The sequence below is a fragment of the Canis lupus genome, chromosome 3, assembly GCF_003254725.2.
Source record: "Canis lupus dingo isolate Sandy chromosome 3, ASM325472v2, whole genome shotgun sequence".
In the NCBI taxonomy this organism is placed as follows: Eukaryota; Metazoa; Chordata; class Mammalia; order Carnivora; family Canidae; genus Canis; species Canis lupus.
Genome location: NC_064245.1, coordinates 71907432 through 71932571, shown reverse-complemented (window position 1 = coordinate 71932571; position 25140 = coordinate 71907432). Strand labels below are relative to the sequence as shown.

Genomic DNA, 25140 nt, shown 5'->3' with positions numbered 1-25140 from the left:
GAAGGGATCTGGTGAAGGAAGGAAGCTCATGAGCTCGGGTTGGACGGAAGTGTGAGGTGCTGGAGGGCCACCCGCTGGCCAGGCCCACCAAGCAGGAGGACACTCAGTCCCTGAGTGTGGGCCTGTGGTCTGGGCTGGAGACACAGATCTGGGGAGCAGCTGAAGTCAGGGCAGTGGATGAGAGCATGGAGAATGAGACAAGACAAAATGAGGCCTGGATTGGAAAAGAAAGGCATTTAAAGGCCTCACTGAGGCAGAGGGCCCAATGAAAGATAGAGAAAGAGTGTGTGTGTTGGGGGGAAGCCCAGAACAGGCTGGTTCCAAAGGCACTGAAAAAAAGAGGGTTTCAGGAGAAATCTCCAGGGCTGCAGAGGCTGAACAGCAGGAGACCTGTCACTGGGTCTTAGTGACAGGGAGGAAGGGAGGTCTGTGGTGACCTTGGCCTCCTGGGCCTCTTCTCTGGAGGAGGGAGCTTGGGTCCCAGCTTTAGGAGACTGAGTTAAAAGAACACAGTATATCTGCTTAATTTTTTTTCCCCTTAAACTTCTCATTCTGGGACCTTTCAAACATACACAGAAGTAGAGGACAGTCCCCATGTCCCATCATCCAGTCTCAACAATAATCCAAGATGTTGCCCAGCCCAGACTTTCAGAGAGACTTTTTCCAATCAGTGTCAGGATTCTCAAAGACCTTATGCTCACACATCAGAGCAATCTGACCTTTTCTAGAGATCTTCCTGTGTTCCAAGGGGGACGAGAAACCTTGGAACTACAGTGCTCCTGACAGATTGCAAACCAAAAAGGTTGCGTGTGACCAGCCTAGGGCCATACATGTGAATTTTGGAGGAAAAGCACCAGGTGCCACCGGGTGTCACATAGCCAGGCAGGGCCCACGGTGGCTCTGAACCCACGTGAGGGTGAGGGTCAGGCCCGCCTTCGCCTACAGAGCCCTCCATGGCTCTCCCATCCCCTACCTCTTTCCTCAGAGCCACCAGCAGCTGTGGGGCGACAGCTCGGCTGAGATGGGCTCAGATGGGCTTCTATGCCGCCTCCTGGTTGACCAGGCACCCAGTGGTCATGCATCCCCCAGGCCTTTGGTGTGTTCATTTACATCCACAGAGCCCAAATGATCTCTGAGGTCCAGTCAGAACACAGTTCCTATTTTTCCCAACAGATTCTTCTAGATGTCCGTCTGTCTGAGGCATTCTGCCTGACGCTCAGGTGCAAGCACCGCTTTTGTCCTCGGCTCTGGCTTGTTCCACTGACAACGCTGGATGAGGAGCCATTTGCTAAAAGAGGCTCTGGTCCAGGCCCCCGCTCCCCACACACAGAGTTGTGCCCCATTCCTTTCTCGCAATCACGGGGATCACGGTGTCTCCTTTAAAAACCAGGAATGACAAGTTTACAGCTGTACCTACTTGCGTCCCTTCCTTAAACTCTAACAGAAGAGAGCACCAGCAATCAACTCCCTCTCCCCATTTGTTTACTGGGTCCTTGTGTTTCCCACTCTCTCTGGTTCCTCTCCTTTTGCTGGTCCCCCCTGCTGATTACTGCCCCAGGGGGCCGGCCTCCAGTCCTGCCAGGGAAAAATGTCAGGGCTGAGACACCTTCCGTGGCAGCCTCAAATTTCTTCATGGCAAGGAACAAGGACAAAAGAATGCTTTTACTGCTTCCAGTTGAACAGCAGTTTAACCGCCCTGCAGGGGCTTAATCCATCTTTAGGGAATGAATGAAGAAACGATTCTTTATTCCAATGGGTTCTATTAAAAAAAGAGCCCAAACTACTCACCCTTTCCCTGGATGTCTCCCCTGCAACCCTCTTAGAGACAGGGCATTTGCTTGTGTGTTCCTCTCTCCCCTAAAGGAATTTATGAGGCACCTACAGACCTCTTAGTGGGGTTAGCCAGGCTAACATTTCAAAGCCCTGTCCACAGAAGCCGGGAGAGGTTGGTATCTAGACTATTTCAGTGATACGAGATCTTATTTACTTAACGAATCAGCCTGTTTCACCGCAGGAATGTTCCTGGGGAGCCAGAACATATATATATATATATTTTTCTAAATGATGAACTGAAACTTGCCTCCTTGCAACTTTGGCTTGTGGGATCGAGCTTTGCCTCCTGATACAGAAGCAGGAGGAGGTGAGCCTGCCAGCTGCAGGAGAGCCCAGGCGTGCGGGACGGACTCGTTCCCCTCTTTTCTAGGAGATTCCTTTCCATTCACTCTCACCTAATCTCCTCTGCTAGCATTCCTTTGCCGGGCTCCACAAAAAGACAATGCCTTCCAGAGAATCCGGGTTTGCTCGGGTCATATCCGTGCTGCGTGATGCTGGGAATTTGTGAAGGCCGGCACATGACAGGCATTCGATTAATGGTAGCTGTCGTTATACGCGAGGAAAAGGTCAAAGAGAGGACCCCCTTTGAAATTCTGTCTCCTTCTCCATGAGAGATGTTTAAGTAAATATTTGAGTTCATAGGATTATAGTAAGACTCTCTGAAATGTACCTACAGACCCCTGCCTCCTGGTTGGTTTATCTTTCTGTAGAAGCTATAAGCCACTACTGCAGTTGTTGTTACTACCACGGAGTACGGGCCCCACACGAAACTAATGACAAACAGGAACAAAGAAATCTGAGCCAAATATTGCATGTCTAGCCCTCTATGACAAACGGCTTTATCTCCACTTTGTTTTACGTGCACAGGGGCTGGAGGGAAAAGAGCCCTGTTTTCAACACTGTTTGCTCTTCTCTGCCTCACTGCTCCGATCTTCTGATGGTACTTTGAAAATCTCATTTTGGAAATGCTGGTGAGGATGCGGAGAAAGGGGAACCCTCTTGCACTGCTGGTGGGAACGCAAGCTGGTGCAGCCACTCTGCAGAACAGTATGCAGCTTCCTCAGGAAGTTGAAAATAGAGCTACCCTACAACCCAGCAATTGCACTACCAGGTATTTACCCCAAAGATACAGAGGTAGTGATCCAAGGAGGCACCTGCACCCCAATGTTCATAGCAGCAATGTCCACATTAGCCAAACTGTGGAACGAGTTGAGATGTCCTTTGACAGATGAATGGATAAAGAAGATATGGTTATACCTACAATGGAATATTATTCAGCCATCAGAAAGGGTGAATACCCACCATTTACATCGACATGGATGGAACTGGAGGGTATTATATGGAGTGAAAGAAGTCAACTGCAGAAAGGCAATTATCATATGATTTCACTCATATGTGGAATATAAGAAACAGTGAGAGGCACCATAAAGAAAGGGAAAAATTAGAGAGGAAGACAAACTATAAGAGACTCCTGACTTTGCGAAAGGAGTCCCCAAAACCAAACGGTTGCAGGAGGGGAGGTGGGGTAACTGGGTGACGGGCACTAAGGAGGGCACGTGACGTGATGAGCACTGGGAGTTATTCTATATGTTGGCAAACTGAATTTAAACAAACACACACAAAAAAGAAAGATCTCATTTTGCGGGTGGGCAGAGGAAGAAAGGAGATGAGAAAGTCATCTTTTTAGATGGTCAATCCAGAATGTTACACACACACTTGATATTTTGTTTTTGTTTTGCTTTGTTTTTTATATTTTACCCAGTGGCGTATCAGCAGGCACTGACTTCACAAAGCTTAGGCTCCAGCTTTGTCAACTCCACTCTCTTTCTCCTCTGCAAGCTCAAGCAGATGCTAAGTGCCCCTTCAGAGGGCATCCCAGGAACTCCTCACCTGCGTAAACACACATTCTCCCCAGGGAATCGTGAGACACATAAGCTGTGTAAACAGCAGATTTGAAATTCTACCTGCAAATAATCCAGGTGGCTCTGGCGGACCAGAAGGCGCAGCCTTCTGAAGAACAGAGTCGCGCTGTTAATTTAATATTCGGAGCCACGACCTCTCGACCTCTCCCCGGGGAGGAGGGGAGGGATTAGAAAACATCTGAAAATATCCTCACCGCTGCCTCGGACCAGCCCTCCCGTTACTGTGGATGAGCTCACGACCCTCATCCTCGGCCTCCAGAGGTCTCCTCAAAGGTAAGGAAAGGGGCCTTCACGTTTGCAGATCCTCCCAACCGAGGCCCCTCAGGAAGACTGAGCCTGGAAGTGCCCCCCACCCAGTCAGAACTTTAATTTGGTGATAAAGCTGCAGAAGAGCAGAGCTGCAGGCCCCCAGGCCCACATGCGCAGCCCGGCACCGGGAGCCCAACAGCTGAGGTCACACGCCTGCCTTTCGCCCCAGAGTCCTACCCTTTCCATAGTCAGGTTCATCCAGATGCAGGAAGGGAGGAAAAGAATCCATATGGTCTGGCTAATAATCGAGACTGAAAGGGAGTCAGTCTTCCGGGCTCTTAGCCTGAGCCACTCTCACCAACGAAACTCTAGAGAATCCTTAACTTCAGCGGGTCCTACCGTGCACTGAGAAGCCCTCTTAGCACTTCTAACCACGGCCCCTCCCAGCCACCGGCGAGCGGCCACGGCCACGGCCTGTCCTACCCAATCACCCTGCCCGTCCCCGTCCCCAGGGTCAAGCGCAGCAGAGGCTCAGGGACCCGGCTGCAATTCCATGCTCTGTTTCCAATGAGGACACACACGAATGACGATGACAGAAGGTTACGGAGAGCAAACTGCCCTTCGGAGACAACGATGGCTGTGGTGGCGGCAACATGGCATGAGGAAAGCACACCGACGAGGGGGGAGAAATGAAAATCGGTTTGGTTACCTCTCTCTGAATCCGGGCAGGCATGAGGGAACAGAGCAGAAACAGCACGTTAGCGTTCACTCGGCATCCAGGAAATGCAACAGCCCCGTTAACAGCAACTCTGAGCCCCGACATCCCATCTTTGCTTCCCAACTTTGCTGCGCCGAACAGCCTCTGGGGGCTGATTTTAGCTGCGCTCTGTCACACAGAAGTGTGTATTTTGAGCCACGTTACGATGAAGCCAAGAGATGCCAGCTGAGTTTAGAGGCAACATATCAACCGGGGGAGGTAATCAAGCTTAAAATATCACAGTCAAATACAGGAAACTGTTTGCAGTAAACACTGGCAAGGCGCGCGTCTTCATTTTCCAGCTCCACCTGCTGCCAATAAAAAATGTACAGAAACGATGACGTGGAGACGGCCTTACCTGTTCTTACTAACTTCTGGCATTCTACTAATTGAGCTGCAACTTTAGCATCTCGGTCCGGTCCTCTCACTCAAATGCATCACGAGAAGGCCCCAGAGCAGGAGGGGGCAGGGACAGTAGAAGGTCAAGGGCAGAGATGGGACGTGGGAGGGCTGGCCGGGTGAGGGATCAGATGTGCCGGGGAAGAGAGGAGCGGAAGGGGAGCGGGGTGCAGAGCAACTTGGGGCCACATGCTTCAAGATTCACTCCCTGAGCCGGCAGGGTGACCCTAATGAAGTCATTTAAACTCTCAGCCCGAAGTGCTCCCTACACCCCTCTGATCTTGTCCCAGCCAATCTGAAAGGGCCTGAGGGCCACCGGGTCCCCAGGGTGGTCACATGCACGCCAGTGAACATTAAGCAAGTGGACCGGAGAGGCAGGGAGCACCCGGATGCTGAGAAGGAAAGGAAGAAACCCAGCTGTCACAGAAACCTGCTCTTGGGGGCGCCCCGCAGCCAGGGTCACGGAGCAGCCCGCAGGGCCCTGCAGAGATGAGAGTGAAAGTCAGGGGGTCAAACAGCAGGCACGTCACACAGCGAACCTCAGTCATACAGCAGAGAGGGGGGCTGTACATCCTGAGGCGGAGCAATGACCACAACGGGTTACTAGGTGCGGGGAGCCACACAAGCACACAATCCAACTTGCAGATATATGGACTCGCGAGAAGCAAATGTTTGAGTATTTTGATATCCACACAGTAAGAAATCTGGAACAATATAATATCCACATTGTCACCTGTTACCTAGAGGAGGGGCTTGTGGAGGATTTTATTTAACACATTTGTTTGAATATTATACAGTCAGCACGTGTGACTCCTGTCCTACCAATAGGTAAATATCTACCTCGCTGCTTCAGCCAGAGCCCTGTGAAAAGCTCACCCCAAAGCACAGGTGGCAAGGCTAGAACATACATGAGTACTAGGGTGACACCCCCAACAGCCACTCTTTTTCTTGAGCTCTGGCTCCGTGTTGCCCAAACAGCAATCCAATGAGGTTTTACTGTTCTCACTGATAGAAAAGAAAACCAGTTCAGAGAGGTTGAAGAACTTGACAAAGGTCACACAGCTAGGACATGGTGCAATCAGGGTTTGACTGGAGGTCTGCAGGACTCTCTAACACTAGTCTTACAGTCGTTCAGCATCACCTCATGGTTTGTCACCCAAATGACCTGGATGGTTACAATGCACAGGTGTTCAAGACAGGGGCAAAGGATCTAGCAAAGAACCTGGGGCTTTACATGTACATGGGAGGGGCACCTGGATGCCTCAGTGGGTTAAGCCTTTGCCTTCAGCTCAGGTCATGACCCCAGGGTCCCGGGATCGAGTCTGACATCAGGCTCCCTGCTCAGTGGGGAGCCTGCTTCTCCCTCTCTGCCTCTCTGCACTTGCACTCCTGCTCTTTCTCAAATAAATAAATAAATATATAAATCTTCAGATGTATAGGGAAACCTCTCTTCCTTTCCTTGGGTTGTGAACTTTTATAGGGGGATAAGGTGGCTGACAATTCTCAAAAGAAGTCCTTTACGCTGAGTATGTAGATAGAACCGTGTTCAAATCCAGTTGGCAGCCATGTTCCCTTGGGTGTTTATCCTGTTTTTTTTTTTTTCCCCAGGCTCCCTCTATGTGCCAGCCACACTGTGTTACCTGGTGCGTGTGATCCTTCAAACCTCCTTCCTTGTCAATGAAAAAAGGATCAGGACACCTGGCTCTGGGTAATCGTGGGAATTAAGTTAAATGAGATGGTGTGTGTAAAAGAGTACCTGGCACGTAACACGGTGCAATAAACTGCTTCATTGTAGTTGTCATCACTAAGTCATCTTATGGTTTCAGGTCTCATTTGGGTCATGCTGGGCGGGCACTGGAAGTAAAATGTCTCTGTTGGACAGGTGGTCACTGGGGGAAATATTACGGCCATCTTCCCAGAGTTGATGGGCACTGTTTGCCACAGAACGAGGGGAAATCACTTCCTGCTCATGTCCCTCTGTCAAAATTAGTCTACAGAAGCAATTTCAGATCATCACCAAAGGATCCAAAGACTTAGATCCTAGTCTCATATTAAATGAATACTTGGTAAGTCTCTTAACCTCTCTGAGTCTTGGTTTCTCATTTTAGATTAGATGGTTTAAGAATTGCTTGGTGCTCAGACTTTTATCAGAAAAGGATTTGCTAAAATGTTTTGACTCTTACATCAAAAAAGGATGAGCTGGTGGCATTTCTTTGGAGAGCTTTTCATTTATACCAAATGCTTTTAATTTTTTATTCCTAACAAAAACTGTGCCTGATTACCTTCAATCCAGAGACCTGAGAATACAGTCTGTTTCTTTTGAATATAATTATTATTGTAGCCTTGGATATTTTTATTTATTTCTTTTTTAAAGGTTATTTATTTATTTATTTATTTATTCACGAGAGACACAGAGAGAGAGGCAGAGACACAGGCAGAGGGAGAAGCAGGCTCCTTGAGGGGAGCCCGACGACGTAGGACTCGATTCCAGGACTCAGGGATCACGCCCTGGGCCAAAGGCAGCTGTCCAACCACTGAGCCACCCAGCTGCCCTGAAGCCTTTGATATTTTAAATCAGGTCCATTACTTCTCATCCACTTAAGGAAACAGCATCAATATGTAGCCACAATGTTTTTCCCTGAAGGCAGAACTTGGAAAAATGATACTGCCAACTTTTAACAAGGTTCCTTCTTTTGGGGTTAATAGACACTGCTTGATTTGAGTGTGGAAGTAAAAGCCAGCCATAAGTAGGGACTTCAGAGAGATCTTTGAAATGTCTTTCAACAAATGCAGAAGAGTCAAAGTGGCAGCTGCTTCACTGATTTAACACCTTATAAATTTGCCAGGAAGCAAACATCAGCCCAAAGCCAGGCTTCTGCAGCAGGAAGAGCGAAGCGAGCTAAATGTAGAGTCAGGCGCACGCTTGCTCCCCTCACGCTGTAAACGCGGAAGAATTAAACCAGGATTAATTCCACACCAGCCACACACTCAAGGGCTGCTTGATCAGTATGCTCTCGGCGGCGATTTCTTGGGAAAATGAACGTGGGAGTAATTGGCAATGTTTTCATTAAAATAAGCCTGAAATAACGGAACTACTTGGCATGTGTAACCGGGCATCCAAACGAATAGGAAATTCCTCAAAATAAACAGCACGCCAGAATGACAATGTCTGTTCCAGCTCTTTGGAGGAGGATGCATCTCCTCGTCCCCGGCACGGCCACCTACTTCTTATGCAACTCACGGGCCTTCTACTTTTCACACACTGAGCCTGTACATAGCAAAGACTTGCCAGTGTGCTTCTCACTCCATTTTTGCAGAACTCTTGTTTCATGCTACTTTTTGATGCCTGGCCTTTCAACACTGGGGGGCTTTTGAGCCTTTTGAGCACCAGCACAGACCAGCATTATCCACACAACAATGAAGCAACAGCTATAAAACTTTATGTCATGGAAGGTCTTACATCAACTCCGGAACCTCGCTATTTTCCCCCTAGCTTCAAGGTCTTTTTTTTCTTTCTTATCCCTGACGCATATTAGTTGTCTGCCCTCGGTCAAGGCCCTTTGCCTCTTTGTTCTTCAGTTTATTCATCTGTGAAATGGGAATAATAGTGGCACGGACCCCCTAAGAGTTCTGCGGGAGGGGGGGGGGGATTACACTCATTAATTCATGTAAGAGTCATGGTGTGATGGCACAATGTGGGGCTCGGTGTGCATGCTGAGCAGTGCGCTAACCAATTGTGGACAAAGAGGAGTTTTGCAGAGAGAAAGTTTCCTAACCTGTTTTGGATCATGGAAGCTTTCGGAAGCTGATGAAAATACCCCGGAAAGAAATGTGCATGAATTTTATGCACAAACCCTAGCAGGATGGGGAGAAGGTTCAAGAATCCCTGGAACTCATTCAAGACCCCTTTAGAATCCATATCCTGCAGGTAAAAGCTCCCTGAACTGAACTGAATTCTGGATTTATGCAAATTTACCATCTGGTGTCTGGAGTTTAAGAGAATTCAGCTCAGGAAAAGGATCTGTCCTTCCCAGGACCAAATGGTGACATAGGCACCTGTCTTTGATGAGTGTGCCTGATTTTGCAAGCTAGTTCCCTTCCCACCTCCCTGCTCTTGCCCCCCAGGCCCACACGGCCTATTAACTTGCAGATGCAGGCAAGTCAGAGTTCCAACAGGAGTAAGTGTGAAGATGAGGATCTAAAGTGGTGTAAGGTTATTGAAATTCAAGGCACATTCTTCTAAACAAAGGACTTTCTCATGCCACTGGAGAGAAAACACAATAGTTACCAGTCAGCTTACTAATGAGGGAAAAAGGGATATTTGAGAGCTACCAGGAAATGAGTTTGGGGTGTGTGTGTGTGTGTGTGTGTGTGTGTGTGTTTAAAGTCCATGTTTGAAGTGAGCAAGAATTAACAAGTGTCTGCTTTCATCTGAGCTGTATTACAGTAAAGCATCAACCACCATCACAACAAAACAACCTTGCTTCTCTGAATATCTATGGAAAGAGAATACATATACATAAACTTATATTTAGGTCTCAAGGGAGAAATAACTCATGCCATGTTACGGTTTCAGGGTATAAAGTTTAGGGCATAATCAAAGAGCAAAATTATGTAAATTGTACCTGAATTGTGAAACCATGGGCTGGCTTCCTTCCTGAAAGTACTGGTGGAAAAAAACAAAACAAAAACTTGATACCCAGAAGGCTCCTTTCTCTCTGACTCTGACATAGAACAGGGAAGAAGACAGGTCTACGCTGGAAAAGTGATTTCCATGCAAGAAGTGTCACTAAGACATGAAGTACCAGCAAGTTATAGACAAGACTCCCAGTTAGAACCGTGGTGAGTCTGTGGGTGAATTCCCCTCAATTCCATGCACCCAGCCACGTGGAGGGCCTCCTTCAGGTAGGGCACATTCTTAAATCTGTTCCTAAATTTTCAAGAGGATTTCAGGCTATCGCTATATAGCCAATCCCCATTTCTTTGCACAGACAGGAGTGCTAGTGTAGCCAACACAAAGAGCCAAGACATTTGATCATTTGCATTTTGGAAACTTCCATCTGGATACAAGTACACCTGACACTCTGTAAAGTTGGTGATACCTAAACAAAAATAAACATCAACAACACTAACAAAATCACCATGGCAGTGCCTGTTTTATTGAACCTGCTGCCCACCCAGGCTTTGTTCTCAGTGCACGTTATTGCCGAGCCACACAATAATCCTGCAGGAGAACATCACGACCTGCAGGAATTACAAACAAGGAATCCAAGATGCAAGGAATTTAACTGGCTCAACACCCCCACCAATAGAAGGTGGTAGATCCACAAATGGAACCAGCAGGTCCCCTTGCCCAGTCTCTTCTCCGTTGTTGCGTAGTTCTAGAGCACCTGGCACCTGACTGAGACTACCTCTCTCCCCCTTAGTGGGCTCTCCTCAGGACCCACCCCTCCGGTAAGAGAGGTGGTCTCAGGTCTCTGCTCCTCTCTCTATCCTATTGGAGTTTCGTTTCCACCACAGCTGGACCTGGTGACAAAGGGCAAGTGCTCTGATTCGGTCTAAACAACCTTCCCAAGCAGAGGCTAAGGGTTTCGTCCTCTACACAGCAGCCAATTATCCTGTGGCTGCCCTGCTTTGATCCTCTCCCGGACTCCATCTCATTGACCTCCCTCTCGGCCTCACCCATGGCCTGCTGGGCTCCAGCCACACTCCCATCCTTCTGTTCTCAAAACACACATGGCCTGTGTCCACCTTGGAACTTCTGTCATCAGTATTCCCTCGCCTGGGTCGCCTCTGCCCCCCAGGTCTCCTCTGGAGGATTCCTCCTTATTGTCATCACATCCAGAAAAGCACTCTGGGCTATCCAGTCATGGTCAACACCTGCAGCTGTCGAAACTACTCTCTTTTATTGTTCTTGCTTCTACCCCAGAAAAGAGTCAAATCTGTGTGAGCAGGAACTCTTCCTGCTGTGTTCACTCACCACCTCCTGGCACACAGCGCCACGTAATCAATACATATTTTTGAATGAATGAAATAACTAAATAGAGTACACAAAGAACTACCCCTCACCCCCCGCCCTTACTTCTAATAATTTTGTAGGAACCCAAGGTACCGATGCTGGGAATAACCGGGAGTTGGCTGCATTTTGTTTTCACTTGCTATTGTTTACTGCAGATGGCATTTAAAAAAATGACTTTAGCTCATATTCGGTTTTTATGTCATCTAAAACAATGTTAATAAAACATATTTCATGTGAGCCGGCAGGAGGAGAGTTCTGAAAAGATTATCCATCTCTTGTGACTCTATCTGAAAGTGAGGCAAATCTATACTTTGATCATCTCCAGCAGAAACAACAGTGTTTTCCAGAGCCCCTAACTAGATTCCTTCTTCAGAACATTTGTCTAAAAGAAAAATGGCTCCCCTGCTCCTGAAGAAATCAATATATAAATTTCCATTGTATATTGATTTTTATCGGGACTTATCAACTCCCTGGATAATTTTCTTTATGTTTGAACTCTAAAAGAAATAAACCATTGCTTATCATTAAGGAAAAAGACCTCAGACAACACACTTCCATATATACCGAGACAGAGGACCTACGGAGAGCTATATACCATGAAGCATCACAGAGCATTCCAGAGGGATCTTAGCAGGAGTTAACTTTCTGATACAATTTGAAAGAATATCCATATTTCCTGTTCAGTAAGGTTCCCTTTTCTATGCAGCTAGTCTCTTTGTTCCAGCCTCTTTTTTCTTTTCCAAAGAACAAAAGAAATCTTAAAAAAAACAAACAAACAAAAAATCACAATCCCATTACAATAGCATTCTGTTCTTACTGCCTGAATTTACCTTCCTTTTATTGTCCAGATTTGTCCATATCTGACAAATGTAATAGACACACCACCTAGAAGAAGCTTTAGTGTGGGCTTGGCTGTTTGAATACTAGTTTGTCACGGAAGTACCCCACTGCTGGCCCAAAGCGACCAAACCTTCTTACTTTCGAAGGACAAGGTCCCTCTTTCAGCTGTCGTTGGGGGCTCTACATGGATCTTTTAAATCAGAGGTGAAAAACCATGACCCCAGGATCACAGATCATCCGTGCTCCCTATCTGTTTTTATAAAGTGTCACTGGGACATGGCCACCCCCATTCGTTTCCCATCGTCTACGGCTGCTCCTGTGCTAGGAGAACAGAACTTGTGGAACAGTAGCTGCAATGAAGATGATGTAAGCCCAAGAAGCCACAAATATTCATATCAGGCCTTTTCCAGAAAAAGTGCCAAAACCCTGCTTAGATGACAACCTGATTCAAGGGAGCAACGTACTATATAGACAAATACTGAAATCAGTACCAGCTAAATAATTTGTGAAGCCCAGTGCAAAATGAAAAGGGGAGGCTCCGTGTGAAGAAATGAAGAACTGCAAGATGGTAAGAGCAGAGCATTAAACCAAGCACACACTAAATCTGTACGGCAGCCCTCAGACACTAGAGTAATCCTTGCTGCAGGTGACAGGCTCCAAAGCCACCTACAAACCATTCCATCCAGATGCAGGAATGAGAGTCGCTTCCAATCTGTAGCTTCTTCAGGACCCAAAACACCTCTTACTCAACTGAAATCCTACACGTACACCCCACTCCACGTGAGAGTCAGAATCAATATGCAGCTCTGCCTCAACCTCTTATTTCAAAAAGGTCGCATGCAGGCTGTGAATGTGTTTTTAGCAGGGGAGTGGAGCAGGGGAACTCAGGGGGGCAGAAATCACACTGGACTTCTTGCAAACAGCATTTTCATGTAACCTGGCAGACAGATGCACGCTCTAACATGACAGAAGCAGGCCAAAGCAGCCCCAACTGTCAACTGTGCTCTCTGTGGCTGCTTTTCCTCGATCATAATTATTTCAACTGTCATAATTTATTCATCCCCAGACAAGCTTACATGTTCCAGGGTGACTAGTCCAGGCATCTGGGTCAGAAGGGCTGGCTGCCCCAGTCACTTCCACCCCTCCTCAAGCCTCAACTTCCGACTGACTACGGAAGGAATATCTTCTGCATCGGTATTTTTTTGGCAAAACCAAACCAAAGTTGGTTTCAGAACCAAAGTTAACTGACAAAGACTATAAGCTTTTGAGTTCGTGAATGTGAAGGTGGGAGGGTGCAGAAAAAAATCCCATCAGAAATCAGAGACTTCATTTCCATACTTTACAGGTACAAGGAAATGGCTTTACTAGCTCACAGAGTGCTCAGTGATTTTTCTGCAAGGTTCCCAAGGAATTTTACTCTTTCTGATTTGAGATACATTTGGAACAAATTTTGTTTGCGACAATACATCAGTTGTTGGGACTCTGAAGAATGTTCCACGTGAAATAGGTAACTTCAAATGCAATTATCAAAGGTTTCTTATAAAACTGGAGCAAAGGTAGATTAATTCCATATGGACTTAAAGCTTAAAACTTATCTTTTTTCTTACGTTGATCTTTTATTTTTTTATGACAGAAAAAAGAAAATGCTCAAAGGTCTGATACCAGTTGAGAAGGACAGTCAGGGCAATAAGGCTGAAAACATCCTGGACAAATGGCTATATGCACAGCACTCCACTGGACAGGTCCGCTCACCCACAATGGAGACTAAGCCCTAATTAAGTCAGGGTCTTGATACAACAGAAATTGAAACTGAGTTGCTCCGTTGCTTAATAACTAGTCCTTAAACAGGCTTTATTTCTTATACTGTGGATTTCAAACAGAAATCAACAATGAATCTAAAAATCCAGGGGGTGTCCTAGAATACTCCCCCTTCCACTTCTGCTATAGTCAGTCTTGCCCATTCAGTCTCCACAACCCACTTCTCTTCATTCTCTCTACCACAACTCTGATTCTTCTTGGAGTGGGACTTGCTAGCTGGTCCCTCAGCTTCCACTTGTGCTCCTAACTTCCATTCTCCCAACCGCATTCACTGAGATCTTTTCTTACAAAATATTAGGTCATGGCACTGCCCTGGTTATTACCTTTCAAAGGCTTCTCATGGCATTAAAAAGAAAACCTAAACCTTTGACCACAGCCTGAAAGCCCCAGATCATCTTGTCCCCACTGATCTCTTCTGCCCCAGGGCATACCACAGGCCTTCTTGCTCCTGGCTTTAGCTATGCTGCCCTCCGCTTTGATCCTTGAAGACACTGCGCCATCCCTCTTCCTCAGAGCTCTCCACCGGATCCCCACCTGCCTGGCTTCTTCTTAGCCTTCTTGTTCAGCTCCAATGTCACCTCCTACAATAGACTGCCGCTTGGTGACCCCTTTCCCCACTGAACTACTCTTGCATTCTCTGAGCAACTGACCATTCTCATGGAGCTTTGTAATCTATATCATCATGCTTCTTAAATTGTTCTTCCAGCCTATGTCCTGCCTCTTTGTACCTTGACCGTTTCATTCATTGCGTACCTCACAAGACGCCTGAAACACAGACATTCCGTATCTGCTGAACAGCAAGATAATCTAGAGATTATAAATGCCAAGTACATGTGATGGTCATAGTTAAACCCTCCAAAGAGAAAATGAAGTATTTTCATCTATATTAATTCATCTGCTCACTCAACAATCCAATTATGGAGAGCCACATAGGCCAGGTACTATATTAAGATTAGAAGAATCCAAAGGTCTAAGAATTTCTCAAAAATATTATATGCTGTGTTTAAAAGAGGCACTTAGGAAAGAATAATTTACACTACTATTTAGCATGTTTTCATGTAACCGTAGGGATGTGTGTTAAAGTCTGGAAACCCAGATGAGTAAGAAGTTATATATCATCAATATGTTCTAAGAAAAACCAAGAAAGGCAACCCCCCCCGCCAAAAAAAAAAAAACACATGAAAAGTACAGAGGAAGTAAATAGGGGATTTTCCAACTGTGTTCCAGGTCTTTAAATCTACGAGTCCCTTCTTCACACTTGGGAGACCGTGGCCAGATGAAAAGCTTTGCTCAGTCAGTGGTACCAAATGGAATTCACTTCCCTGAGGGGTTGTTCAAGATGAAAGCTGTCCAGGTGAGACCAGGAGGCTGCACGACTGATAGTTTTTGAAACAGACTGGAATGACCACATCCAAATAAAAAACACCCCTCTTCAAACTCTCTTAGATCTCAACTTCTGGCCCTCCTTGCAGTTCCAGACTCCTCTGAGAGGTATCCACGGTCAAGAGATGCAAGTGCAGAAAGACTGAACCACCAACCATCTGATTAATACCTCCACCCTTGGAGAGGAGGTGACCTTGACCTCACTGGTGTGCATCCACAGCCCTGGGCTCAGCAGACCTCTAAGGCTGCAGCCTGCAGCAACATCCTCTTGCCTCACCTCAGTGTTATCCATACTATCTCTCAGGTGTGCTCCAGTTCAAAGGATCTGAAATGGGTCCTCTGACAGCATTATGTGGGCTCCAAGAAAGTAAGTAGGTACTTGTCGCATTTATTGAACACATAGCAGGTGTTCAATAAATACTTATTAAATAAATTATCCCCATTGCTCACAAGTTAGGACTTATTATAACAATAGAGGAACTCATTAACGCATTAGGTGCCACAAAAGGGGTTTCTGACCCACCCAGCACAGAGCCTGTGCCTTCACTCTGAGCCTCACTTACCGCTGAGCCAAGAACAATGACACTTTTCTTTGATGATAAGGGCTGATGCCTTATGTCTTTCCCCCATTCAGCTTTTTATTTACATTTCATCTTGGACAACACGACCATCAATAACTTTTACAAAATTATGGACAAAATGGGGATTTACGGTTGTTTTTCTCACAATACGTTATGCTTTCTAAGTCCCTGGGAAAGGCTTCAGGACATGAAATAATTCCTTTCACAATGCAGTACCAACTGAAAGGCAGTGGCAAAGCTTTGAACTTTAGGGAGAAAACTTGCAAACTGCTTTCGTGGCGGAGTAAGGCTGAAGGAGAAACTGCCCAATAGTTTAAGGAAACCAAAAAGAGAACACGGGGAAAGCGGACACAACCCACCATTCAGGATTCAAGTCAAACCAGGCTGCGTCTGGGGTTATAAAAGGAAAGAAAAAGACTAATGGGATTGCCTGCTCCTCCGCCTTCTCCTACCCAAGGCAGTAATGAAGATTCACAGCCATGCATTAATTAGGGAATCGATAGATAGATGTGCCTGGTTACAATACTGGGACAGGGAAACAGATAATGGAGAGAGAAGGCACAGACTCCCCCAGAATCCAGTCAAATGTACGCGATATTTCCATCACGTTTTTCTTTAAAAAAAAAAAAAAGCCACCAAAAACTCCTTTTTGATTGCCAAGAGCAAGGAGGTGACAGGTTGGCTGATTTTCTACATTTGGGGAATTTGGAACCTCTTCTCACATGGGAGTCCCACATATTCTCAATCCTAGGACTACAATCATTCGCAAATGCGCAGTCTTTCTACACCAAACAACATTGGTTTCAACCCCAAAACTGGATTGCCCAGATGCTGCCAGGATTTCTTTCACTCGTTAACAGACAAGAAGACGCAAATGTAGGACTCACCGGAGGGCTGTGAGATGAAGGCGCTCGTTTACTCAATCCTGGTACCCAGGGGCCGCAAGCCAGACGCCCAGCGCAGAGCATCCCAGCAGCCCGCGCCCCCTCGCCCCTCCCCGCCCGCCCCCCCTTCACCCCTCGCCCCTCCCCGCCCCGGCACTTCGCTGGCGCCGCGACCAGCGCGGAGGGCGCAGCCTTTGTCCCGGGGGCCCCGGCGCCCGCCTCGGTCCCCGCTCGTCACCTCCGCCCGCACCTGCAGACAAAGGCCCGCCGTGGCCTCCCGGGCGCCCCCTCGCCCCTCCCCACCCGCCGCCGCCCCTCGCCTCAAGTTGCAGCGAGCGCCCCCCGCGCCCCCCGCGCCCCCGCCGCCGCCGCCGCCCATTGGCTGCCGGGGAGGAGCCGCCCCGCCAGCCCCGCCCCCCGCCAGGTGCGCCCCCGGGGCCCCGCCAGGTGCTCGCGGCTGCCCGGACCCGGCCCGAGGCGCGCAGGGCGGCCGGCACAGTGCCCTCCTCCCGCGACAGACCCCCGAGTCCAGCACGAACGCGGGACCCTCGGGACGTGGGAAGTTCGTTCGGATCCCGCTGAGCCGCTTTGCGAAGTCGACGCCCTGGGCTTTTCGGTTTTTCTGGTTCCTAATAGATCCAGCCGGGTCCGTGAAGGGGGGGCGGGTCGGCGGGGAGAGGGGGGTGGAGCAGGTGGTGGCAGGGGTGGCAGGGGAGGGCCCACTGGCACGCACGGCCGGCCGGAGAGCCTCTGCAGTGTCCAAAGCAGGGGCAAACTGTAGTTTGAAAAATCTGGCAGCCAGTTTGGAACTGAGCTCAAAGGTATCCTTGGCAGATTTCCCTGCCAATTTACACGAAACCCTTACCAGCAGGTAGTTGGCCCCGACACACCTTTCCAAGAGAGGTGCCCTCTCTTAGGGCACCTTTTGTTTAGTGCTGACTTGGAGCCACGATGACCCTGGCACCCCAACACTGTCACCTCTAGTGGAGAGACCCCATACACAGAAGCAGGAAAGTGTCCAGTTGGCCAAGCGACAGCATTTTAAATGAGTGCTGGCCAGTCACTAAAATGGAGCTTGAAAGAAGAATCCAAGGTCTCCTTACCGTCTTTATTCTGTGTCTACGGAGAGCACTTTACTATTTGTTTGTGGGCAAGATGTTTGGACGATTTAACAAAATGAAATAGGCTATATTCAAAGTACCATGCACGGAACTTATGAGATACACATAGAGAATGAAGGGAGTCTGCAACTAGGAGGTTTTGTCTGATTTTAGTAAAACACATCACAGGTGTACTGGCAACTCTTAATGTTCATGTTTTAACAGCAGATTAAACATCTACTCACTTGTGCAACACTTATTAAGCTCTTCCTAAATGCCTGGCTCTCTGGCTATCCGTTGTTTTTCAAGGGGGACATGTTCTAACTTAGGGTATATCCGGATCTACGACCAGTAAATACCTCAGCTGTTTAGAAAAGTTGTTTACACTTAGCTGCTCCGGCAACCACAACTGTTTGGAACACAGCCTAACCCGGAGGTGGGGGGTGAGTCTGGGGCGTGGGGTTCAGCAGTCGGAATAGGCATCACGGAATCTGCAGACATGAATTCACAGAATCCCACCTGTCACCCCTTCTTCCCTTCCTCCCTCCCTTCCACATAATTGTAGTGAGTGTGGTTACTTGCCTACAGCAGGGCGGAAACAACACATCAGCCAGAGCTGCCAGATGCCCAAAGGTGACAACACAGTGTGACAGCTGAGGGTGTGCTCGCAGGGATGTCATGCTTGACAAATCCTGCCAACTCTACGTACCACTGTTCTCTCAGACGCATCCCCCTCTCTCCAACTCCACCGCCTCCTACCTAGTTCTAGCCACCGTCTTCTCTCATCTAGATGGTTGAAGTGGTCTTCCAACAGTCCCCCTGGTCCCACTCATTCCCAACTGGCTGTTCTCAGGGCTGCCACACGTGTGTGTCACAAATCACAAACCCGAGGAGCCGTGCTCAGGCTTTAAAACCCGAAAATGCTCTTCCATTGACTGGAGATAGAGTCCACAATCATTTCCAGGGTCTCTGAGGCCACCAGGGATCTGGTCCTGATTCTCTCTCTAATCAACACTGCAATCACGTTCCCTCTTTCTTCTCTTTACTCCAGCCTCATCTCCTAGTTTCTGGAACATGCCCAGCTCCTTTCCATCTCAGCCTTTGCACCATCTGTTTCCTTCTTCTGAAATGTTCTTCACTGCACTGCTCACCTGGCTAATCCCTTTCACCCTCCATATCTCAGTCCATTTCCTTGAGGAAAATCTTCCTACCAGGCAGTTCTACACCCTTACCTCCTCCATTCCCCAGTATCCTGGATTTTTTTCTTTACAGTCCTCTTCTCCTTCATTTTATGGTGAGGCTTATATACATGATTGTAGTGTCTGGTTTTGTTCCTGTAAAGAACTCAACCTTGGTCAAAGAGGGTCTTGGCTTGTGGTAGTAATCTCTAAGACCATGGACCTAACACTTGTGTTTCTGTTTGCCTGCAGCTCTTGGGTCACACTAGATAGTCTAACGATCTAGACTAGGGGCTTTGGCCCTAGGTAGGGGCTTTGGCTTATGTGGCATCAATGCCACCTCTGGAGGGGCTTGAGACTGAGGTCAACCACACGGATCATCAACCATGCCTATGTGATGGAGCCCCAATAAAATTCCTGGACACCAAGGCTCAGATGAACTTCCCTGGTTGGCAATACTCTGTGCATACTGTCACACATGGATCCTGGAAAAGTTATACAGTCCATGACTCCACAGGAGAGGACAACTGCAGCTCCGTGTCTGGATATTTCCTGCACTCTGCCCTATGCACCTCTTCTCTTGGCTGATTTTCATGTGTATCTTTTAGCTGTAATGAACCATAACTGTGAGTATAATAGCTTATAGTGGGTTCCGTCTTTCCAGTGAATTAGTGAATCAAAGGCTGGTCTGGTGGACTGTTCCCTCTTGTATTCTCAGTATCAGGCACATTTCCTAATACACAGTTAGTGTTTGATACATTGAGTATTGATCATATTTAATAAATGAATTTTTTTTCTATAGGTACTTTTAAAATGAGCATGTAATGAACATGGAATGCCTTTACAATTTAAAGAATAAAATTTCACTTTGCCAACTCCTACTTCTGAGTCAAGGCCAGATCAAAAGTTGCCTCTTCCACGAAGCCCTTTCCTACTTGCCAGGGCCCATCATTCTTTCTTGCCAATTGTGTTCTCTGGCTTATTGCTCTGCTTTAACAGCAGTCAGTGTATTGAAATGTTTTTGTGAATGACCTATGTTAGATAAACTCTGAATCCCTGGTGTAGAATGTGGTGCTTACACAGAGCCGGTACACAAAAGGCATTTGCAGAAGGCAATTTTTAAAATTTAAAGGTTTGGTGTATAGAAAGATAGGTTCAGGGGTACCTGCATGGCTCAGTCAGTTAAGCATCTCCCTTTGGCTCAGGTTGTAATCTCCAGTCCTGGGATAGAGCCCAAGCTCCCTGCTCAGGGAGGAATCTGCTTCTCCATCTCCCTCTTCTGCCCCGCCCCCTGCTCATGCTCTCCCTCTCTATCTCTCTCTCTCAAAATAAATAAATAAAATCTTAAAAAAACATAGGTTCAGCCATCTATGAAATTCTGGTACATACTGCAGTTCATTCCCTGAAAAATAAAATAGCTGTTAACTGTAGTAGCTGTTATAATGGTGTGCAACTCTATTATTTTCTTTTTAAAAATAAAAATGTTCCTCAAAATTATTATCCACTTTAAAAACCTGACATGCTTTAAATAAAAGTATGGAAGCAGATCACCAAACTTTTAAAAGTCATCTGACTCCCTAATTAGAATGAAATATTACAGTTTATTTACATAATACATTAAGAAAATAAAATAAAATAAACACAACCACCAATCTTTCTCTCCTCCATACAAACCTAATTGAAAATTCAACTAGCACACTAATAACCTATGATGTCCCCAAGTAGCATAGAAAAATCAATTTTATTTCCTTCAGACCTGCATTTAAACTGGATAATAACTGCTATAATGTGCAACAGCCATAATCCAATTTCAATTTGTTTGATTAGATGAATATAAACATTAAACAAGAAAGTCACAGGATTGTCATAACAATGTTCACGCTGTTAACTCATTATAGAACAAAGCATTTTGATTTGCTCCTAGAAAACATGCTGCTAGAAAATATATAAATATGAATTCAAAGAATCCTTGAATACCATCCACAAAGATCTTTGCATTGTCTCACCCAAAGATAAAAGCAGCTTTGAACTGAGAGGCCAGTAGGAACTCTCCCTGAATTTAGGACAAGGAAAACTCCAAATGATTTCTTATATATGAAGTTGTATTGAACATTCTTTTGTATCACATTCTATAATCAATAAGATTATAAAGGCAGCACCCAGGTCAGTGGTTCTCATATTAAAATGTGCATGGTAATCATTAAAATGAAGATGTCAGGGCTCAGCCCAAGAGTATGATTCAGTAGGTCTGGGGTGACCCCTCGCTCTTTTCATGTATGCACCTGAAAGATCTTCAGAGGCAGGTGGCCAGCGGCTGGACATTGAGAAAGTTTCCAGAGATGGGACTGGACTGTGTGGATGAAGGAAGTCAAATGACACAGATAAAGAGAATGGACAGTGCAATGTTGTGGCTTCTTCTGTGTCCCTGACTACACTCTGAGCTCCTGGAAACTCAACCGTGACTATTTGTTTTTGGTATCTTCGATGCCCAGCTCAGCAGGGAGCACTTAATAAATTAATTTCATTATAGTAAAGTGGCTTGCACCCACACTCACACCTACCTGGACATCAGGAGAATTCACTGAGGATGCACTTGTGGGGGTCACACATGATCCCAACAAAGTTTTCAATAGACCAGGTGGGATGTTTGGGCAGGCCCTTGACCTAGATCAGTACCTTCTGAACTTCAGTGTGCAAATGCATTCTCTGGGGATGTGTTAAAATGCCAACTCTGATTCAGTAGGTTTGGGGTTGAACCTGCATTTCTAAAAAGCTCCCAGGTGATGCTGATGCTCTAGTCCAGAGACTCTGCTTTGAGTGGCAAGAATCCAGATGTAAATTAGCCCAACCATGGCCACAATGACAAACAGCAAGAAGGATGCATGCAAACTCAGATCTGCATTAATTTGAACAACAACAGCCAGAGAAGTTTGCACTGGGAGTAGTATTTCCTGACTTATTTTAAAGGACTGTGTTACCTGATGGTTGCTCTTAGAGAAAGCCATAACATGACTTTTTAAAAGAAAACCTCGACTGCCCCATAAAACATCAGATACAGCAGAAGCTTTGCTTGTAACTCACATAAGGATGAGGGCTTTATTCTAAAAAACCTCCAGGTTTGACAGCAGTGTGCTCCAATGAAAATTTTGAGAAAAAAATTTCTCCGGTCCAATGGCCTGAAGTCTTCATGTTCTGCCCTTATAAAATGCAAAGGCTATTTATAATAGCCTGGGCACAACAAAATTTTTTATAAGTGGAAGACATTTCCAAGTCCTAGTCAGGGAGCAGAGCTCATTTCCCGCATGCAATATTCAGCAGACACAACCTCCCACTAGACCAAAGGCAGTGGGCACTTCCCTGGCATTTACTGTACTATGAAGAAATTTGACTTCTCCCTCTTCCCCCAACATCACATCTCAACTGCTAGGTGGTGGGAAGTAAGCATAAATCATTACCCTCCATGATTCGGAATCCTATTAGAACTGGTTCAGTTCTTAAAATGCATCTGCTCAACCATGTCCCTATGCAACCCCCTGGCAGGCAGGATTGCAAGGAGGTGCATGGGCCCTGAAAGCATGAGGGCCCAGTGAAATGCCTGCTGTCTGGCAACTTCCACAATTAAAATTAGAGAAAAAGCATGTTTCTGTAAATTCAAACTTAAACTGATATTAAATTCATGGTTGGGAAAGTGGGGGCTGGGGTAAGGGGGTAGGGACTGGGGTAAGGGGGTAGGTAGAGAGAGGCAAAAAGAAGTTCCTGAAGTCAATTTTACTTCCGTCACCTCTAGTTCACCACTGCTCTGGTGTCTGTCCCTGTAGTTTTGTCTTCTTGCAAATGTAATACATGGAATCACACCATACATAGCTTTAGAATCTTGCTTCTTTCACTTAGCATAATTGTTGAGTGTACCAGTTGGGTTCATTCCTTTTTATTGCTGAGAATTTCATTGTAGGGATGTGCCACACTTTGTTTATCCATCTACTAGCGATGGATATTTGTGTTGTTGCCAGTTTGGGGCAATTATGAATAAAGCCAATAATAAGAAAAACAGCCCAAGTGTTTAAATGGGCAAAAATTTAAACAGATACTTCACCAAAGAAGATATATGGTTTTCATAAGCACGTAAAAGATGCTCAGTATCATTATTCACTAGGGAATGCATATTCAAAGTACAATGAGTTACCACGTCACATATTGTAGAATGCTAAAATAACAGCAACAAAACCCTATGAAAACGTGGCCATACCAAGTGCTGCTGAGGATGCTGGGCAATTGGAACTCTTACACTGTTGCTGGGAACGCAAAATGGTAGTTTCTTCAAAGAGTGGTTTGGCAGTTTCTTATAAAGCTAAACGTATCCTTCCCATACAACTCAGCAATCCCACTCCTGGGTATTTACCCAAAAGAAGTGGAAACTTATATTCACACAAAAACCTACATGTGAATGCTTATAGAAAATTCATGGCTCATGATGAACTCCCCTCCCTCCTTTTTAAATATTTTATTTATTTAGGGGCACCTGGATGGCTCAATAGTTGAGCTTTTGCCTTTGGGTCAGGTCATGATCCCAGGGTCATGGGACTGAGTTCCACATCCGGCTCCTGGGTAGCCTGCTTCTCTCTCTGCCTATCTCCCTGTGTCTCTCATGAATAAACACAATCTTTTTAAAAACCAGATTATATTTACTTGAGAGAGAGAGCACAAGCAAGGGGAGAGGGAGGAGAAACAGGCGCCCCACTGAGCAGGGAGCCAATGCAGGGCTCAATCCCAGGACCCTGGTATCATGACCTGAGCCAAAGGCAGACGCTTAACTGACTGAGCCACCAGGCGCCCCTTAACATCCGCTTTAAGATGAAAAGGCACCTGTCTATGGATGAAACCCATCCTAAAACTCCTTTGGGTTACTTCAGTTTTCCGAAGTTCAGACCTGAGTACATGAGTGATCTTTAAAAAATAACTAAGAGATTATAAAGTAGAACCACTTGATTTCTTGGTGATCACAAAACTGCTCTTAGGAGCTTGCTGTTGAGGCTGAATCTCAGAGGAGAGTCTGAACAGGGGTTTATCCTGTAATCACCACTTCCAGTGTCAGGAAGCAGGTTCTGACCCTCATCTGTACTTACCCCTGAATCCCTCCTCCACACTTTGCCTTCCCCATTCCACTTAAGTGCCCCCATCCCCTCCAAGAGGTATCAGCGATGTCAGGAAACTATGGAAAGCAAAGCAGAAAAAATCTGCCAGCATTCTTATCCTTCGGCGTGGAGTTGAAATAAAAACATCATGTATGACTGCTAGGATCTGTTTTATCTTCATGCTCAGCAGGAGTTCCTGATGGTGAATGCCTCCGAATGGCATTTCGAAGGAGTCTGGGTCCATTATCTAGCAGAGCTCTGCTTGTTTTCATAAATAAAACCTTATTGGAACATGACCACAGCCATTCATTTAGATCTGGTTGAGGGCTGCTTCTGCCTAACAGTGCCAGAGTTGAGTAGTTAAGACACAGGCAGGATGCCCACAAAACTTAAAATATTTACCATCTAGCCTTTTATGGAAAAGTTTTGCAGATCTTGATCTAGCAGAATGGCCCTTTGGTCATTCAATTAATATGATCTATTCGTGTCCTATTTGCGTGGACTGGTATAACTACTAATTACTAATATGTATGCAGCACTTTATATCTTCACGTACGAACAGTTCTGTATCTTCAGATAGGAACAAATGTCTGTTCATATCCATCATTTCATTATCCTATGAGCTCTATTAAGTTGGCAAATTGTTACCATTTCCTTTTCACAGACAGACAAAATAGGATCTGACACAATGAGTGAGTTTATTTATAAGAGGTGAAACCAGAACTCACACCCATCTTGTTCTCCAAATCTTCTGCTCTTGTCACAAATAAACAGAAAATAAATAAGACATAGAGCACATCAGCAAGCTGATCATTTAGTGAGCCAGTTAAGATCGACTTGGATTTTCATCTGTCTAAGCTCATTCAATTAAATTCAGTGCCACACAAAGTTCATGCATGAGGCTCATGTCCTCTGAGATGGTGTCCTCTTTTATCCTCATTTGTGGCACTTATAGATTGCATAACCTACAAGAACCTTCTCTTTCATGCAAACTATACTCTTTTCATATATATGAGTTAATTATACTAATGAAGTATCAGAGAGT

General features: G+C 46.1%; 1 protein-coding gene and 1 long non-coding RNA gene across 15 annotated transcripts in view; one reads left to right on the top strand and one right to left on the bottom strand.

The window, feature by feature from the left end:
- Positions 1-25140, bottom strand: part of APBB2 (amyloid beta precursor protein binding family B member 2) — a 375499-nt gene that overhangs the window by 20678 nt on the left and 329681 nt on the right. Inside the window, exon 1 of one of the 14 annotated variants that reach the window (XM_035714473.2) lies at positions 17206-17317. The exons of 12 other annotated variants lie outside the window; for them this stretch is intronic. The gene's annotated coding sequence lies outside the window, so the exon portion shown is untranslated. Of the gene's footprint in view, positions 1-16688; positions 16810-17205; positions 17318-25140 lie in introns of those variants that run through there. One more of the 14 variants, XM_025438370.3, reaches the window with a different exon arrangement.
- LOC112654075 (uncharacterized) lies at positions 3638-6964 on the top strand. The gene is made up of 3 exons (XR_003132712.3): positions 3638-4028; positions 4517-4980; positions 6769-6964. It is a non-coding gene; the product is annotated as an uncharacterized LOC112654075 (long non-coding RNA).